The sequence below is a fragment of the Choloepus didactylus genome, chromosome 2, assembly GCF_015220235.1.
Source record: "Choloepus didactylus isolate mChoDid1 chromosome 2, mChoDid1.pri, whole genome shotgun sequence".
Taxonomy (NCBI): domain Eukaryota; kingdom Metazoa; phylum Chordata; class Mammalia; order Pilosa; family Megalonychidae; genus Choloepus; species Choloepus didactylus.
Window position 1 is genome coordinate 204,435,828 of NC_051308.1, and position 20,655 is coordinate 204,456,482.

A 20,655-nucleotide genomic window follows, 5' to 3' on the forward strand; every position below is an offset into this window, starting at 1 on the left:
ATGGCTCCAGTGATTTAATTCAGACCCACCCTGAATGGGTGGGGTAACACCTCCATGGAAATTCTCCAGTCAAAGGTCTTCCCCACAGTTGATTGAGTCACATCTCCATGGAAACACTCAATCAATAGGTTCCAACCTAATCAACACTAGTATGTCTGCCCCCACAAGATTGCATTAAAGAATATGGATTTTTCTGGGGGACATAATATATACAAACCAGCACAACATTTAATAAATATAGCCTTGATTTCAGAAGACTTGATAGAAGCTAAATTAAGTTGATATGGAACCCATTTCTCAGAAAGATTCTTAATCTTGTGAACACCTTTTCATGGGAGGGGAGGGACCATTCTGAAAGGTCAGTCCTGTCCATATAAAACTGTTTTCAGCCTCTTCTCTACTGCTATGTGAGAGGGTCACAGCCAGCCAGAGGTTATCAGTGGGGAAAGGGTGAAAGAGTCATGGACACCAGCCAATACCCTGCAAGGACCCAGATCTTGAGAATCTCAAGGTGCTTCACAGTTCTGAATTTGGGGAAAGGGTTTTTCCACAGATGGTCTTCTTTCTGCTCAGATAGGCAATGTGTCCTCTGCCAGAATATGACTTTTTACAGATAACTAAATAAAGCTGTAGATGTCTCATGGTTTAAAAAAAATACTTAAAATCATTATCAGAATAAATCTTTTCAGCATCTCTAATTTATAGCTAAATCTTACTGTGTTCATAAATCAAACAAATTATACCTTACCCAGTGAGACACATGGAGACAATTTCACCAAAAGAAATCTAGGTCCACAATAAAGAAATCCATTTCTGTACTTAAGAGAAGCCATCCAAGCAAAAAGAAATTTTTCTAAACACCCAAGTACTAATTATTAACCAACTGTTTCTAAATCTAATATATCAAAGAAAATTTCAGGCTCAAAATACAAAGTGCTTGGCACCTCTTCAGAGGGAGAAAAAAGTAAACAAACATTTTAAGACAAAAACACTCACCATTAAAAAGAAAATCTCTAACTTATCAGCTCTTGTCTTCCTTTCCCCTCAACCCTCATTTTTTCCTACTTAGATAAACATATATTTTATCTCACTGTGGGTACAATATCTCTTGGTCCTCAGTCTATTCCAGGAGAATCAAGGAAACCAGTGGAATTAGAGTATATTTCAGCTTAACTGTACATCCAAAATCACCCCAGACATGCACCCAATTCTGTTTGGAAAGTTACTGGCTGTGCCCTCTTTTCTCATTTAAGTCCCTTAACCTAGTCTACTTTAAGAGAGAGAAAAGTTCCTATTTCCACAGTCTTTGTTTCTCTCATTAGAAAAAAAATGTATCTCTGGGTCATTACCATAAGTTACTTCCACATTTTACCTCTAAACTATTTCCCTGACTTCTGCATGACAATTTTAGGAAAGGCCACATAGCCCCCAAAACACACACACACACACACACACACACACACACACACACACCATGTTCTCTTATGAACCTGCTTTCCAAATACTCTAGATGTCAACACCCATCCACATTCCCACATCCCAAGTAAATAATTTTTCCTTCATTGAATTTTGTCAACTACCTTGGATTCTGCTACTTCCAAAATCTGATATTGAGCAATTTCCTAATTGCCCCTAGAGGGCACTAGAATCCCACCTCTGACACCAAGAAGTACATAGCATCTGTGACTTTCCAGAAGAATGTTCCATTTCCTATCTAACCCACCCACATAGTTCTGATTGCTTAGTCATTATACTGTGTACTTAAAAAGGAACCAGGCCTGGAGGGTACTCCTATGCAAGCTTCACCTAGATATGCCAAATTACCACGGTATGATAAGCCCAAGTCAGCAGTAGTCCCAAAAACTCTAAAGAATACCCAGATCCCTATCTGAGACTCTACAAAATTTTCATTCACTAAATTTATTCTTCAGAAACTTAAATCCTCCAGAGAATTTCTAGGCCAGCTAAGTCCCAAAACCTAGAGGCAATAGCCTCTTCAAGAACATCAACCAGATGTGTCCCCTTTTCCCATAATATTGACACCCCTTTTTAACATGAACAAGTTAGGGTGGTCACTGCCTAGACATCCCTGAAGATCAGGAAAGTGATTAAACTAGAGGAAGGGGTAGCAACAGACAAGATGGGATTTAACAAAGAATTATGAATACTGAATCTCTGTATAATTTTCTTCTTCTTAGTTGCTAGGGTATTAGAATAGCTAGAAGGAAAGAACTGAAATGGTGGAACCATAACACATAGCATCCTTTGAAATTTGTTCTATAACTACTTGTTAAATTGTAATTTGAAAGTTATCACCTTTTTGTATATATGTTATATTTCACAATAAGGAAATAAGTGAAATTATGGTACTGTAACTCATAAAATTTTTGGAAATTTCCTATATAACTACTTGTTAAACCATACTTTTAAGATATTACCTTTTTGCACATATACTATACTTCACAATAAGGAAATAACTAATAACTGAAACTGTGGAACTGTAACCCATAACATTATTTGAAATTTGCTCTCCAACTACTTGTTAAATTGCAGTTGGAAATTTATCACTTCTATGTATATATGTTATATTCTACAATAAAAAATGATTTAAAAAATTTAAAAAAAAGGAACTAGGTGACATGAATAAAGAAGTAGCACATATTTCAATCCCCTATTCTCACATCCCTGGTCCCAGGACAGAACATTCTCACAATGCAGACATTCTTTCCCTTGATATGGATGTGATCTTCTGGACCCCTGTTGGATGCTCCAGGAAAAGCCAAAGGATTGAACTGGGTTTTAGACCCTATGCAAATATAAAGGATATGTCAACCATGGCAGCCCCATATAGGACCAGGCTGGGGTCTATCCAGACCACTTCTCCTGGCCACCACTGCTTCCATCTCCACTATCCTGCTACCAGCCCTACACCCCAGGACCAGCTCTTATTGTTCCCTCTCCTCAAGGTTGTTACATCAAAAACCACGAAAAGCTTCTGGGAAGATGACAGAATAGGTGAGGCAGAGAAAACTTCTCATCCATGGAAGAAACTAGAGAAAAGGCAAAGGACACCCAGGACAGCAGTTCAGGGCAGCTAGAGAGGGACTTCTACAATACCTGGTGGGGACTTGGACAAAAAAGCAGAGAAACTGCATCTCAAAGGATGGGGTGAGTTTATTCAGCTGGGATCCCACCATGGGCTGGCAGTGGTGAGACAACCACTGAGCAGAGGAGGGAGCAGCTCTCCACTCCAATGCACCCATCTCAGCAATTAGCTGGGGAGACAATCCTCCTCAGCCACATGGCCAGGAGCTCCCATGAGGGAACCTGGTAGGCAGAAACCAGTGTTGACTGTGTTTACTCTCACACGGCTGAGAGGTGGTGTTAGGTGAGGGAACCACACAGAAGCACCATGAGCCCCTCTTGCACCCCAGAGGCTCACAGGCACATGGTGGGCAGGGAGCAAGACATGTTTGATCTGGAGGGTGAGATGCACAGACTCACAGCCTGAGAGTTATCCATTCAGAGTCTCAGGAATCACCAGACCCACCATGCCCTTAAGTGGACTTTCTGCTGAACTACACAAGGCCCATCCCTACCCACAGGGCTGGCAGTCCCCAGTGCACATGGAGAACTGGTGCACTAATGGGATTTACACTTGGTTTGGAACCCATCCAGTGCACAGGTGAAGTTTGGGGAAAGCTGGCTTGAGGGTGAGAGGTGTCTCAAGAACACCATCTTCTGGGAAGCCAGGGAAAGTGCACTCCAGCAACCTGTGGCTCTGCCAAAAATATATATATATAAGTGTTCAAATAATCCTGCATTTCCCTAAATAGTCTTATCAAGATAATCAAATACTCCAAAGCCAACAGAAAATCACAAAGCACATGAGGACCCAAGAAGATATAGACAAGCCAAACAACCAAATTAAAAAGCCAAAGGAGACACAGAACTTGGAGCACATAATCAAAGAAATATAAATAAATCTCCACAACAACTTCAGTGGGTTTGCTAAACACATAAAGAACACCAAGGAGACTCTAGAATAGCATAAAGAAGAATTTGAAAGAGTAAATTAAAAATAGTAGACCTTATGGAAATAAAATATATGTTGATCATATTAAAAAACATACTAGAGAAACACAATAGCAGATTTGAAGAGGCAGAAGAAGCAGAGGGCAGGACAATTGAATGTGATGCACAAAAGAATAAATGTTGAAAAAACTAAAAAATTTGAAATGGTTCTCAGGAAATTGATGGATAACATGAAGCACACAAATATGAGAATCATGTCCCAGAAGGAGAAGAGGAGTAAAGGGTTAGGAAGAGTATTTGAAGACACAGTCAGGGAAAATTTCCCAATCCTTCTAAACAACATAAATACTCAAATCAAAGATGCCTAACAAATTCCTACACTACTGATTTTTGCATGTTGACCTTGTACCCTGCCACTATGTTGAATTCAATTATTAGCTCTAGTAGTTTTGCTGTAGATTTTTCTGGATTTTCTACATATAGGATCATGTCATCTGCAAACAGTGAAAGTTTTACTTCTTCCTCTCCAATTTGGATGCCTTTTATTTCTCTTTCTTGCCTACCTGCTCTAGCTAGAACTTCCAGCACAACGTTGAAGTGGGCATCCCTGTCTTGTTCCTTATCTTAGAAGGAAAACTTTCAGTCTTTCCTAATTGAGTATGATGTTGGCTGAGACACTCTGAGACATATACTAATCAGATTGTCAAATGCTGAAAAGAAGGAAAAAGTCCTGAAAGCAGCATGAGAGAAGCAATTCATGACATACAAGGGAAACAACATAAGACTAAATACTGACTATTTAGTGGGCACCATGGAGGAAAGAAGGCAGTGGTATGACATATTTCATATTCTCAAAGAGAATTGCCAGCCAAGAATTCTTTATCCAGCAAAGCTCTCCTTCAAAATTGAGGGAGAGTTTAAAATTTTCACAGGAAAACAAATGCTGAGAGAATCTGTTAACAAGAGACCCACCCTGCAAGAAAACTAAAGAAAGGAGAGAGAGGTCTGGAGAAGGGCACAGAACTGAAGAGTGTTAGTAACGTAACTTAAAGGGCAAAGTGGAGGGGGGCATAGAACTGACAAATAAAAACCAAAGTATAAGATGGGTGCTTCAAGAACTCCCTTCACAGTAATAACTTTGAATGTGAATGGATTAAACTCCCCAATCAAAAGATACAGATTGGCAGAATGTATTAAAAAGTATGACCCATCAATGTGCTGTTTACAAGAGACTCATCTTAGACCCAGTGACACAAAGAGATTGAAAGTGAAACGATGGTAAAAATATTCCATGCAAGCTGCAGCCAAAAGAAAGCAGAGGTAGCAATACTAATATCAGACAAAAGAGACTTTAAATGCAAAGATGTCATAAGAGACAAAAAGGACACTATATATTAATAAAAGGGACAATTCATCAAGAAGAAATGACAATCATAAATATTTATACACCCAATCTCCCTAATGAATCAAGGTGCTCCAAAATACATGAAACAAAATTGGCAAAACTGAAGGGAGCAATAGACATTTTTACAATAGTGGGACACTTCAATACACCATTCTCTTCTATAGATAGAACAACCAGACAGAAGACCAATAAGAAAATTGATAACCTAAATGATGTGATAAATGAATTAGACTTAGTAGGCATGTATAGAGCATTACATTCCATATCACAAGGTATACATCCTTCTTCAGCATGCATGGAACATACTCCAGGATAGATCATATGCTGGGGCACAAAACAAGCCTCAATAAATTTAAAAGGAAGGATTGGAATTATTCAAAGCACATTCTGTGACCATAATGGAATGCAACTAGAAATCAATAACCACCATAGAACCAGAACACTTACAAACATGTGGAAGTTAAACACACTCCTAAACAATCACTGAGTCAAAGAAGAAATTGCAAGAAAAATAAGTAAATATATAGAAATGAATGAAAATGAGAACACAACATATCAAAACCTATGGATGCAGCAAAGGCAGTGCTGAGGGGGGAAATTTATAGCTCTAAATGCATACATTAAAAAGGAAGACAGAGGTAAAACCAAAGACCTAACTGAACAACGGAAGAAGCTAGAGAATGAGCAGCAAACTAACCCTAAAGCAAGTAGAAGAAAAGAAATAACAAGGATTAAAGCAGAAATAAATGATATGGAGAAAGAAAATAGAGAGAATAAATAATACCAAAAGTGGGTTCTTTGAGAAGACCAACAAGATTGACAAAACCTTAGCTAGACTGACAAAGTTAAAAAGAGAGCAGACCCAAATAAACAATATCAGAAATGAGACAGGGGACTTTACTGTGGATCTCAAAGAAATTTTAAAATGCATGAGGATAGTATGAACAACCGTATGCCAACAAACTAGACAATTTAGAAGAAACAGACAATTTCCTGGAAACACATGAACAACCTAGACCAACCCACGAAGAAACAGAAGACCTCAACAAACCAATCACAAGTAGAGATCCAATCAATCATCAAAAAGCTTCCTACAAATAAAAGCCCAGGGCCAGATAGCTTCACAGGAGAATTTTACCAAAGTTTCCAAAAAGAACTGACACCATTCCTGCTCAAACTCTTTCAAAAAATTAAAGAAAAAGGAACACTACCTAACTCATTTTGTGAAACTAACATCACTCTAACACCAAAACCAGATAAAGATACTACAAGAAAGAAAAAACTACGGGCCAATCTCCCTAATGAATACAGACACAAAAATTTTCAACAAAATACTTGCAAATTGAATCCAAAGGCACATCAAAAGAATCATACACCATGACCAAATGGGGTTCATTCCAGGCATGCAAGGGTGGTTCAACATAAGAAAATCATTCAATGTAATACAACACATTAACAAATTGAAAGGGAAAAATCAAATGATCATCTCAATAGACACTGAAAAAGCATTCAACAAAATTCAGCATTCCTTTTTTGATAAAATCACATCAAAAGGCAGGAATTGAAGGAAACTTTCTCAATATGATAAAGGGCATACATCAAAAACTCATAGCCAGCATAGTACTCAACAGTGAGACTGAAAGCCTTCCCCCTAAGATCAGAATGAGACAAGTATGCCCACATTGTGCTAGAAGTTTTAGCCAGAGCAATACACAAGACAAAGTAATAAAAGGCATTCAAATTGGAAAGGAAGAAGTAAAACTGTCATTATTTGCAGATGATATGATCTGATATTCTGAAAATCCTGAGAAATCAATAACAAAGCTACTTGAGCTAATTAATTTAGCAAAGTGGCAGGATACAAGATTAGTGCACAAAAGTCAGTAATGGAGAACTTCAGGGAAGATGGCAGAGTAGGTAAGGCAGACTGGGCTTCTCCTCCTCTGAGAAAGCAACTAGAAAGGGGCTGGAGGACACCAGGGACTACAGTTCTGGGGTGTGAGTAGCCATAGATGGTCCCCCACAGTATGTGGAGGGGACACCTGACAAAACCAGAGGAGAGGGTGACTGGAGAGACATGATGAGTGTGTTCCCTGTTGGGATCATCCCCCCTCCTCCAGGCTGCAGCAGCAAAACTACCATGGGGCAAGGGAGTGAGCAGCAGCTCTCCACTCCCATACACCTACCTTGAGAGTTTGCTGGGGGGTGATTCTCCTCAGCCAGACAGTGGGGGGCTCTGTGAGGGAAGGTGGTGGGCAGCAAATGCTCTCCCCCCATCGCAGTGGGGGGTGGGAGCAGTGCAGCAGGGAGGAGTGAGAAGCAGGGAAGGGAGAGGCACCATCCTCATGATTGGGAGCCCCTCCCACACCCCAGAGACTCACAGGTGCAAGACTTGAGCTGCCTGCCTACTTGCTGGGGCCCACATTGCAGCCCCAGGAACAGGATTCCCCAGTGCACACAGAGAACAGGTGCACTGATTGGCTTCCACCTGGTTTGGACTCTACACACTGTACAGGAAACATTCTGAGAAGACCTATTTGAGTGTGTCACCTGCTGGTAGAATTGGGAAACTGCACTCCAGCAAACCAAATTATATACAAATGCTCAATTAATTCTGCACTTCCCAAAATAACCCTATCAAGACAAGCAAATGCCCTGAGGTCAGCAGAAAATTACAAATCACTTAAAGGATATAGAAGACATGGACAAGCCAAGCAAACAAATTAAAAAGCTGCAAGAGACACAAAATTTGGAGCAACTAATCAAAGAGGTACACATGAACATAAATATTATGGCTCAGGATATTAAAACTAGCAGATCGTATGGAAATAAAAAGTACTGTTGATAAAATTAAAATATTCTTGAAACACATAACACCAAATTTGAAGAAGTAGAGGAACAAAAATTAGCGACCTCAAAGATTCAGTGATGGAAAGTGAAAACACAAAAGAACAAATGGTGAAAAACATCAAATTTGAAATGGATCTCAGGGAAATGATGGACAACATGAAGCATACAAATATAAGAATCATTGGTGTTTCAGAAGGGGAAGAGCAGCATAAAGGGCTAGGAAGAGTATTCAAAGAAATTATTGGGGAAATCTTCACAACCCTTCTAAATGACACAAATTTGCAAATTAAAGATGCTCAACAAATTCCAAAAAGAATAAATCCAAATAAACCTACTCCAAGAAATATACTAATTAGATTGCCAAATGCTGAAGAGAAAGAGAGACTTCTGAAAGCAGCAAGAGAGAAGCAAGTCACCACATACAAGGGAAACAACACAAGACTAAGTACTGACTATTCAGTGGGCACTGTGGAGGAAAGAAGGCAGTGGTATGACATAATTCATATTCTCAAAGAGAAAAATTGCCAGCCAAGAATTCTTTATCCAGCAAAGCTCTCCTTCAAAATTGAGGGAGAGTTTAAAATTTTCACAGGAAAACAAATGCTGAGAGAATCTGTTAACAAGAGACCCACCCTGCAAGAAAACTAAAGGGGGTTCTACTGGCTGAGAAAAAAAGAAAGGAGAGAGAGGTCTGGAGAAGAGCACAGAACTGAAGAGTTATTAGCAAGGGCAACTTAAAAAAAAAAAGAGGGAAAAAATATATCTAACAACTAAAAACCATAGGATAAGTTGACTGGTTCAAGAACTCCCTTCACAGTAACAACTTTGAATGGGAATGTATTAAACTCTACAATCTAAAGATACAGACTGGTAAAAGGGATTTAAAAATATGACCCAGCAATATGCTGTTTACAAGAAACTCATCTAAGACCCTGTGACACAAAGAGACTGAAAGTGAAAGGATGGGGAAAAAATATCCCATGCAAGCTGCAAACAAAAGAAAGCTGGGGTAGCTATACTAATATTGGACAGAATAGACTTTTTAAGGAAGATGTCATAAGAAATAAAGGACACTACATATTAATAAAAGGGATAACTCACTGAGAAGAAGTAACAATTATAAATGTTTATACACCCAATCAAGGAGCTCTAAAATACATGAGACAAACACTGGCTAAACTGAAGGGAGCAATAGACATGTCTACAATAACAATGGGAGACTTCAATACACCACTGTCTTATATAGATAGAACAAATAGATACAAGACCAATAAGGAACTTGAGAACCTAAACAATGTGATAAATGAATTAGGCTTAATAGACTAATTCATGAGATCATTACATCCCAAAGTACCCAGATATACATTCTTCTCTAGTGCCCATGGAATGTTTTCCAGGATAGATCATATTCTGGGGCACAAAACAAGTCTTAATAAATTTAAGAAGATTAAAATTATTTAAATCACATTCTCTGATCACAATGGAATACAACTAGAAATTAACAGCCAACAAAGAACCAGATCTTTCACAAATATATGGAGGTTAAACAACACACTCCTAAACAGCCAGTGGTTCAAAGAAGAAATTGCAAGAGAAATAGGTAAATATCTAGAGATGAATAACAATGAGAACACAACATATCAAAACCTGTGGGGTGTGATGAAGGCAGTGCTGAGAGGGAAATTTATATCTCTAAATGTATATAACAAAAAGCAAGAAAGAGCCAAAACTAAAGACCTAACTGAACAACTGAAGAGGCTAGAGAATGATCAGCAAACTAACCCTAAAGCAAGTAGACAAAAAGAAATAACAAAGATTAAAGCAGACATAAATGAGCTGGAGAACAAAAGACAAACAAATAAACAAACAAACAAAACAATAAAGAGAATAAATAAAACCCAAAGTTGGTTCTTTAAGAAGATCAACAAAATTGACAGACCTTTAGCTAGACTGACAAAGTCAAAAAGAGAGAAAACCCAAATAAATAAAATCAGAAATGAGAAGGGGATAATTACTATGGTTCCTGAAGAAACAAACCAAAAAAAATCATAAGAGGATACTATGAACAACTGTATGCCAACAAGTTAGACAATTTAGAGGAAACGGACAATTTCCTGGAAACACATGAACAACCTAGACTGACCCAAGAAGAAATAGAAGACCTTAACAAACCAATCACAAGCAAACAGATCCAATTAGTCATCAAAAATCTACCTGCAAATAAAAGCCCAGATGGCTTCACAGGGGAATTTTACCAAACTTTCCAAAAAGAATTGACACCACTCTTCCTCAAACTCTTTCAAAAAATTGAAGAAAAAGAAACACTACTTAACTCATTTTATGAAGCTAATATCACTCTGATACCAGAACCAGATAAAGACACTACAAATAAAGGAAAACTATAGGCCAATCTCCCTAATGAATATAGATGCAAAAATCCTAAACAAAATACTTGCAAATCAAATCCAAAGGCACATTAAAAGAATTATACACCATTACCAAGTGGAGCTCATTCCTGGCATGCAAGGGTGGCTCAACATAAGAAAATCAACCAATGTAACAACACATCAACAAATCAAAAGGGAAAAATCAAATGATCACCTTGATAAACACTGAAAAAGCATTGGACAAAATTCAACATCCCTTTTTGATAAAAACACTTCAAAAGGAATTGAAGGACACTTCCTCAACATGATAAAGGGCATATATGAAAAACCCACAGCCAGCGTAAAACTCAATGGTGCCAGGCTGAAAACCTTCCCCCTAAGATCAAGAATGAGACAAGGATGCCCACTGTCACCTCTATTATTCAACATTATGCTACAAGTTCTAGCCAGAGCAGTTTGCCAAGATAAAGATATAAAATTTATCCAAATTGGAAAGAAGGAAGTAAAACTGTCATTATTTGCGGATTATATGATCTTATATTTGAAAAATCCTGAGAATTCAACCACAAAGCTACTTGAGCTAATAAACAAATTCAGCAGAGTGCTGGGATATAAGATTAATTCACATAAAGTGGTAAGGTTCCTACACATTAGTAATGATCTAACAGAAGAGACAATAAAAAAAAATTCCATTTACAATAGCAACTAAAAAAATCAAGTAACTAAGGATAAACTTAACAAAGGCTGTAAAATATCTCTACACAGAAAGCTACAAAATTTTATTAAAAGAAATAAAAAAGGACTGGAATAGGTGGAAAAGATAGGAAGACTAAATATTGCTAAGATGTCAATTCTACCCAAACTGATCTACAGATTCAATGCAATCCCAATCCAAATTCCAAAAACCTACTTTGCAGACTTGGAAAAGCTAGTTATCAAATTTATTTGGAAGGGAAAGGGGCCTCGAATTGCCAAAAACATTTATTTAAAAAGAAGAACAAAGTGGGAGGAATTACACTTTCAGACTTTGAAGCCTACTCTAAAGTTACAGTAGTCAAAACAGCATGGTGTTGGCATAAAGACAGACAATCAATCAATGTAATACAATTGAGAGTTCAGAAATAGACCCCCAGATATACAGTTGATTGATTTTTGATAAGGCCCCCAAATCCACTGAACTGGGACACAACAGTCTCTTCAACAAATGGGACTGGGAGAACTGGATAGCCATAATAAAAAGAATGAAAGAGGACCCCTATCTCACACCCTATATAAAAATTTACTCAAAGTGGATCAAAGACCTCAATATAAGAGACAGTACCATAAAACTCCTAAAAGATAATGTAGGGAAACATCTTCAAAACCTAGTATTAGGAGGTTGCTTCCTAGACCTTATACCCAAAGCACAAGCAATGAAAGAAAAAATAGACTAATGGGAACTCCTCAAAATCAAAAGCTTCTGTACCTCAAAGGAATTTGTCAAAAAGGTGAAGAGGCAGCCAACTGAATGGAAGAAAATATTTGGAAATCATGTATCTGATAAGAGACTAATATCTTGCATATATAAAGAAATTCTACAACTCAGCAACTATAGCACAAACAATCCAATTATAAAATAAACAAAAGGTATCAAAAGACATTTCTCTGAAGAGGAAATATAAATGACTAAAACACAAATAAAAAAATATTCATCTTCACTAGCTATTAGAGAGATGAAAATCAAAACCATAATGAGATATCATCTCACACCGATAGAATGGCTGCCATCAAACAAACAGGAAACTACAAATGCTGGAGAGGATGTGGAGAAATTGGACCTCTTATTCATTGCTGGTGGGACTGCAAATGGTACAGCCACTCTGGAAGACAGTTTTGTGGTTTCTCAGAAAACTAGATATTGAATTAGTCTGTTATCTGGCAATTCCACTTCTTGGTATATACCCAGAAGATTTGAAAGCAGTGACATGAAGAGACATTTGCATACCGATGTTCATAGCAGCATTGTTCACAATTGCCAAGAGATGGAAACAATCCAGGTGTCCTTCAACAGACAAGTGGATAAACAAAATGTGGTATATTCATATGATGGAATACTATGCAGCAGTAAGAACTAGGGAAAGGGGTACCAAATACAAGATGGAATTTAACAAAGAATTATGAATACTGAATCTTTATATAATTTGCTTTTTCTTAGTTGCTACAGTATTAGAACAGATAGAAGGAAAGAATTGAAATGGTGGAACTATAACTCATAGCATCCTTTGAAATTTGTTTTATAACTACTTGTTAAATTGTAATTTGAAAGCCATACCTTTTTGTATATATGTTACATTTCACAATAAGGAAATAACTGAAACTATGGTACTATAATTCATAATAACTTTGGAAATTTCATATATATCTATTTGTTAAATCATACTTTGAAAGATATTACCCTTTTGTAAATATGTTGTATTTCATAATAAGGAAATAACTGAAAATGTGCAATTGTAACTCATAACATTATTTGAAATTTGCTCTCTAACTACTTGTTAAATTGCACTTGGAAAGTTATCACTTTTATGTATATATGTTATATTCTACAATAAAGAAAATGAGAAAAAGAAAAAAAGTCAGTAATGTTTCTATACACTAGAAACGACCTAACTGAAGGGACACTAAAAAAAAAAAAATTCCAATCACAATACCAACTAAAAAATCAGGTACCTAGGAGTAAACTTAACCAAGGATATAAAAGACCTCTATACAGAAAATTACAAAACTTTACTAAAAGAAATAAAAGAGGACCTAAATAGGTGGAAAAATACTCTGTGTTCATGGATAAGAAGGCTAAATGTCATTAAAATGTTAATTCTACCCAAACTGATCTACAGATTCAATGTAATTTCAGTCAAATTTCCAACAACCTACTTTGCAGACTTGGAAAAGCTAGTTATCAAATTTATTTGGAAAGGAAAGGGGCCTCAAAATGCCAAAAACAGTCTCAAAAAAGAACAAAGTGGGAGGACTTACACTTCCTGACTTTAAAGCCTACAATAAAGCCACAGTATTCAAAACAGCATGGTACTGGCACAAAGATAGACATATTTATCAGTGGAATCAAATCAAGAGTTGGAAATAGACTCCAGGTCTATGGTCAACTGATTTTTGATAAGGCCCCTGAAAACACTGAACTGGAACAGAACAGTCTCTTCAATAAATAGGGCTGGGAGAACTGGATATCCATATCCAAAATAATGAAAAAGGACCCCTACCTCACACCCTATACAAAAAATTAACTCAAAGTTGATCCAAGACCTCAATATAAGAGACAGTACCTGTGATGGTTAGGTTCATGAGTCAATTTGGCCATGTGATGGTGCCCAGGTGTCTGGTCAAGCAAGCACTGGTCTAACCATTACTGCAAGGATATTTGTGGCTGGTTAATAAACCAGAAGGCTGGTTTATTAAATCATCAGTCAGTTGATTGCCCCTGTGACTGAGTACATCAATGAAGGGCATGTCTTCTGCCATGAGAGAATTCAATCAGCTGGATTTAATCCAGTTAGTTGAAGACTTTTAAAGGAGAAGAAAGAGAACTTTCCAGCTTCTCCTGGGGAGCTCATCAAAGACCTTCATTGGAGTTGCCAGCTTGCTGCCTGCCCTACAGAATTTGGATTCATGCATCCTGCCTTATGGAATTTGGACTCATGCATCCCCACAGTTGCATGAGAAACTTTTATAAAAATTTCATATTTACAGATATCACATATTGGTTCTTTTTCCCTAGAGAGCACTAACTAATACAGTACCATAAGACTCCTAGAAGATAATGTAGGGAAACTTTTTCAAGACCTAGTAAATGAAGGTAACTTCTAAGACCTTACATCAAAAGCACAAGCAATGAAAGAAAAAACAAATACATGGGAATTCCTCAAAATCAGAAGATTCTGTACCTCAAAGGACTTTATCAGAAAGGTGAAGAGGCAGCCAACTCAATGGGAGAAAATATTTGGAAATCATATATCTGATAAGAGAATGATATCCAGCATAAATAAAGAAGTCCTACAACTCAATGCAATAGTACAAACAGCCCAATTATTAAATGGGCAAAAGAAATGAAAAGACATTGTTCTGAAGAGGAAATACAAATGGCTAAAAAGTACATGAACAAAATATTCCTCTTCACTAGCTATTAGGAAACTGCAAATCAAACCACAAAGAAATATCATCTCACACCAGTAAGAATGGCAGCCACAAAACAAACAGGAGAGAGGTGGGGAAAGATAGTGGCAAAGGGAGGTATGGAATTTAGTTGGTCCCCTAGTGCAACTAGTAAATATCCAGGAACAATTAGAAAAAAGTCTGGAACAACTGATAGGGGGCATCCACGACTGGACAACATCGTACACCAGTCAGGAATGGGTGGAACATTGAGATTGCAGCATAGAACAGTAAGTAAAGCTCCCAAAACTGTGGAGCTGGCATCCCTCCCCTACTGGCACAGCAGACTGAGTTGCAAAACTTCACTGTGGGAAAAAGAAGCACTCCCTGCCAGGAGCAAGGGAATGTAGCTCAACCAAGCTCTGATTGCAGTTTTAATTAACAAATTTGGACTACTGAATACATGCTATGAGTACAGATAAACCCAAAGCAAGCAGGAAAGGAACCCAGAGGGGAAGTGGTGCTGATGTAAAAAATACATAAATAAAACAGAGGTGCTTGGAGTCCACTGAGCTCAGATACTGGAAAAGGGCTGTGTCCCAAGAAAAGGGGCACACAGAACTGGGTACCAACTGTGGTTCTTGCCTGGTGAACTGGAGGGCTGGGGAGTGGCTCTGAAAAGGGGACTTCTTGCTTTTTTCCTTTCTCTCTCTCTCTCTCTCTCTCTCTCTCTCTCTCTCTCTCTCTCTCTGTCTCTCTCTCTCTCTCTGTAGCTCATTAGAGAAAGCCTCAGGGATTTTCAATTGTCAGCACTAACCCAGGCAGAGGTGGAGTTAAGATAGAGAGTCAAAGGAAAAACTCAAGAGTAGAAGGCAATTCCCAAAAGGGCTTATCTTTCCTAAGAAAAGGGGGGATGGGACCCAACTCAAATGATGGCCCTCCCTCAGAGAACTCAGACCCCAGAGCCTGGGGATAAGGGAAAAAAAAACCCAGAAACAGCTTAAGCTTGGCTTCTGACCCCTTTGGTCCCTGGCTGAGGCAGGATCCACTGAGAATTAAATATACTGCACCTCTTTACACTGGTGGAGAGTTGTGGGCTGACAAGAGCCACCTGCTGGACAGGATAGGAAAAGCAGAGTCTAAAGACCTCACAGGGAAGTATGATAATCTGCTGGGTCTCACCCTCAGGGAAACCAGATACTGAATACAGCCTCCTCCTGAGACCTGGACCCGTCTGGTTTGGGAAAATCTGATTGGGATAATTAAGGAAACCAGATGCACAGATGACAAAATTACAGATCACACTAGAAGAACAAAGATATGGCCCCATCATAGGAACAAACTTGCACTTCAACTGAGATACAGGAATTGAAACAGTTGATTATTAATCAAACAAATCTCTTAAATCAATTAAAAAATCAAGTCAATGAGTTGAGGGAAGAGATGGCAAAAGAGATGAAGGATATAAAGAAGACATTGGGCAAACATAAGGAAGAACTTGAAAGTTTGAAAAAACAATTCGCAGAACTTATGGGAATAAAAGCCACAGTAGAAGAGATGAAAAACACAATGGAGACATGCAACAGCAGATCTGAAGAGGCAGAAGGAAGGATTCATGAACTGGAGAACAGGACATCTGAAATCCTACACACAAAAGAACAGATAGGGGAAAGAATGGAAAAATATGAAGTGCATGATTATACTTGTCATGGGTGTCCCAGAAGGAGAAGAGAAGGGAAAAGGGGCAGAAAGAATAATGGAGGAAATAATCACTGTAAATTTCCTATCTGTTATGAAAGACATAAAATTACAGATCCAAGAAGCACAGCATACCCCAAACAGTCTTCTGATCTGAGTAGACCAACTCCAAGACACTTAATAATCATATTATCAAATGTCAAAGACAAAGAGAGAACTCTGAAAGCAGCAAGAAAAAAGTGATCCATCACATACAAAGGAAGCTCAAATAGACTATATGCAGATTTCTGAGTAGAAACCATGGAGGTGAGAAGGCAATGGTATGATATATTTAAGATACTGAAAGAGAAAAACTGCCAACCAACAATTCTATATTTGGCAAAAATGTCCTTCAAAAATAAGAGAGAGTTCAAAATATTTATAAACAGACTCTGAGAGAGTTTGTGAACAAGATACCTGCTTTACAAGAAATACTAAAGGAAGCATTACAGGCAGATAGGAAAAGACAGGAGACAGAGGTTTGGAGAAGAGTGTAGAAATGAAGACCTTCAGTAAGGGTAAAGAGAGAGAGGGAAAATTAAAAAAAGTAATATGTGACATATAAAGTCCAAAAGACAAAACGGTAGACAGTAGACATTATATTGAGTGAAATTAGCCAGAAATAAAAAGGATGGATACTGTATTGTATCACTAATATGGACGAACATTGTTAAGCAAAATTTGGGAGTTGAGAACACAGGTTATCAGGAGATAGTAAGAAGTTAGAGATTGGGCATTTAATGCTGAAGGAGTATAGAAGGTTCAACAGGATTGATTGTATAGACCCAGAAACAGAATGGATAGCATAATGTGTGGTGGTAATACAATATTGTAAGTACTCTGAACAAAAATGAATGTGAGTGCAGTTGAAAGAGGAAGGCTAAGGGCATATGTGACACTAGAAGGAAAGATGGAAGATAAAGACTGTGATTGTATAACTTAGTGAAACCTAGAGTCATCAATGATCATGATTAAATGTACAAATATAAGAATGTTTTTAAATGAAGGAGAACAAATAAATGTCAACATTGCAAGGTGTTGAAAATTGGATGGTATAGGGGAAAAATACAATCAATGAAAACTAGATTCTATAGTTAATGGCAACATTGTGAGATGCTTCCATTAATTGTAAAAATGCAACACACCAAAGCTAAATGTCTATAAGAGGGGGATATAAGGGAGTGAAATGGGATTCTTGGTGGTGGTGATGTTGTCTGACCTTTTCATTGTATTTTATTTTTATATTTCTTCCACCTTTTGTATTTCCAATCTTCATTTTTCTTTTCCTTTTCCTCTTTCTTTGGGGAAGAGATGGAAATGTCCTCATATAGATTGTTGTGGTGGATACATAATTATGTGATTATACTGGGAATCACTGATTGTTTACTTGGGGTGGATTGTATGGTGTCTGAATAAAACTGTTTAAAAAAAATAGAGGATACAAGTGCTGGAGAAAATGTGGAGAGAGTTCTGTACCTATTCCCTGTTGGTGGGGAATAGAATGGTGCAGCCCAGCTGGAGGGCAGTGTGGTAGTTCCACAGGAAGCTAACTATGGGGTTGCCGTATGGTCCTACAACTCCGTTATTGGGTATCTACTTGGAAGAACTGAGAGCAGGAACATGAATGGACATTGCACACTGGTGTTTATGACAGCCATATTCACAATTTGCAAGGGATGGAGGTGGCCTAAGAGTACATCAACTGATAAACGAAGGGTGAACTGTGGTGTATGCATACAATGGAATACCAGGTAGCAGCAAGAAGAAGTGAAGTTGTGAGGTATGCACCTAGATGAATGGAACTCGAGGACACTGTTTTGAGTGAACTAAGCCAGAATTGAAAAGATAAACATTGTAACACCTCACTAATATGGACTAACTATAATATGCAAACTCTGAGAATTGAATCTGAGAGCATAGGTTATCAGGGAAAGGTTTATGGTAAAGGTTCCTAGATTGTAAGCTCTTACAGCAGTCACATCTGTTCATGAGTTGTAGTGGTTATCTCTAAATTCTGAGATGCCAAGCTGTTTAGAGATAACCTGATCAGTCCCTGGAACTTCAGGTATCTGTGTGACACCTGAGATTCAGAGCCAGAGTTCAACAGCTATGAATGTCAGCATTACCCCATATAGCAAATGTTAAAAAAGCTGAAAAAGAGATCAGACTTCAATTAGAGATATGAATGAAATGGACTTGATTAGAACCAAGGTAAACCAGACTAAAGGTAAAGGATGATCTTGACCTTATTTTAAAACCTCAACTTCAGTGTGAGGCCAAATGAAGAGATGTTTATTTGGTGCAAAATCTATACCTTCTGCAGCAAGCCATATAATTTAACTTGTATGGTCAGTTTATTCAAACACCATAATTGCATGGAACCTTGAAGAGGGATTTAAATCTGGTTGGTTTGTATAGGTTAGCATGAAACCCCCATACATCCCAGAGTAATTTGGGCAGAGAGTAAGCAGTATTTGCAGGGCCCCCTTGAAGGCCTGGAGAAAAATATGGAAACATTAAACTTCCCCACCTGGGGAATTCCTTAGATTCTCACAAGCATTGGGGACTGCTGTTATAGTAGGCCAAGTCCCTGATCTTGGGGCTTGCCCTTATGAAGTTAGTTACTGCAAAGGAGAGGCTAAGCCTGCTTATAATGGTGCCTAACAGTCACTCGAAGAGAACCTCTTTTGTTGCTCAGATGTGGCCCATCTCTCTCTAAAGCCCATTTGGCAGGTAAACTCACTGCCCTCCCCACCATGTGGGACATGACTCCCAGGGGTGTAAATCTCCCTGGTAATGTGGGACGTGACTCCTGGTGATGAGCCTGGACCTGGCATCATGGGCTTGAAAAAGCCTTCCTGACCAAAAGGGAGAAGAGAAATTTACAAAATAAAGTTTCAGTGGCTGAGAGACCTCAAATGGAGTCAAGAGGTCATTCTGGAGGTTGTTCTTGTGTATTATATAGATATTCCTTTTTAGTTTTTTTTGTACTAGAACAACTAGAAGGAAATACCTGAAACTGTTGAACTGCAATTCAGTATCCTTGATTCTTGAAGATGATCGTATAACTATATAGTTATATGGTGTGACTGTGATTGTGAAAACCTTGTGGCTCACACTCCCTTTATCCAGTGTATGCACAAATGAGTAGAAAAAGGGGGGACAAAAAGTAAATGAATAATAGGGGGGAAAAAGGGATGTGAGATATTTTGGGTATTCTTTTTTTACTTTTATTTTTATTCTTATTCTTATTTTTTGGAGTAATGAAAATTTTCAAAAAATTGATTGTGGTGATGAATGCACAACTACTGTATGATACTGTGAGCAACTGATTGTACACTTTGGATGATGGTATGGTATGTGAATATATCTCAATAAAATTGCATTTGAAAAAAAAGTGAATATCCTTGTTCTTAGGAAATGGACATGGCAATATTAACTATTCAAGGAGCATGATGTATACAACCTACACTCCAGTGTTCAGAAAATGGATGGATGGATAGATAGAAAGATAGATAGATGGAAGGATAGAATGATACAGCAAATGTATCAAAATGTTAAAATATGTAGATCTGGGTATCTGGAGAGGTAAGGATATGTTGGAGTTCTCTGTAGGGAGTCTATATTTTTTAAAAAACTGTCCTGCAGTTGTATAAAAATGTAGCTTATGAGGGGTGACAATGGGATTGGGAAAACCATAAGGACCACACTCCACTTTGTCTAGTTTATGGATGGATGAGTAGAAAAATAGGGGAAGGAAACAAACAGACAAAGGTACCCAGTGTTCTTTTTTACTTCAATTGCTCTTTTTCACTCTAATTATTATTCTTGTTATTTTTGTGTGTGTGCTAATGAAGGTGTCAGGGATTGATTTAGGTGATGAATGTACAACTATGTAATGGTACTGTAAACAATCGAAAGTACGATTTGTTTTGTATGACTGCGTGGTATGTGAATATATCTCAATAAAATGAAGATTAAAAAAAAAAAACTGTCCTGGAAGTTTGAATGTATTTCAAAATAAAGATTTAAAACAAAAAAACAAACTAACAAAAAAAACCCAGGAAACTACAAATGCTGGAGAGGATATTGAGAAAT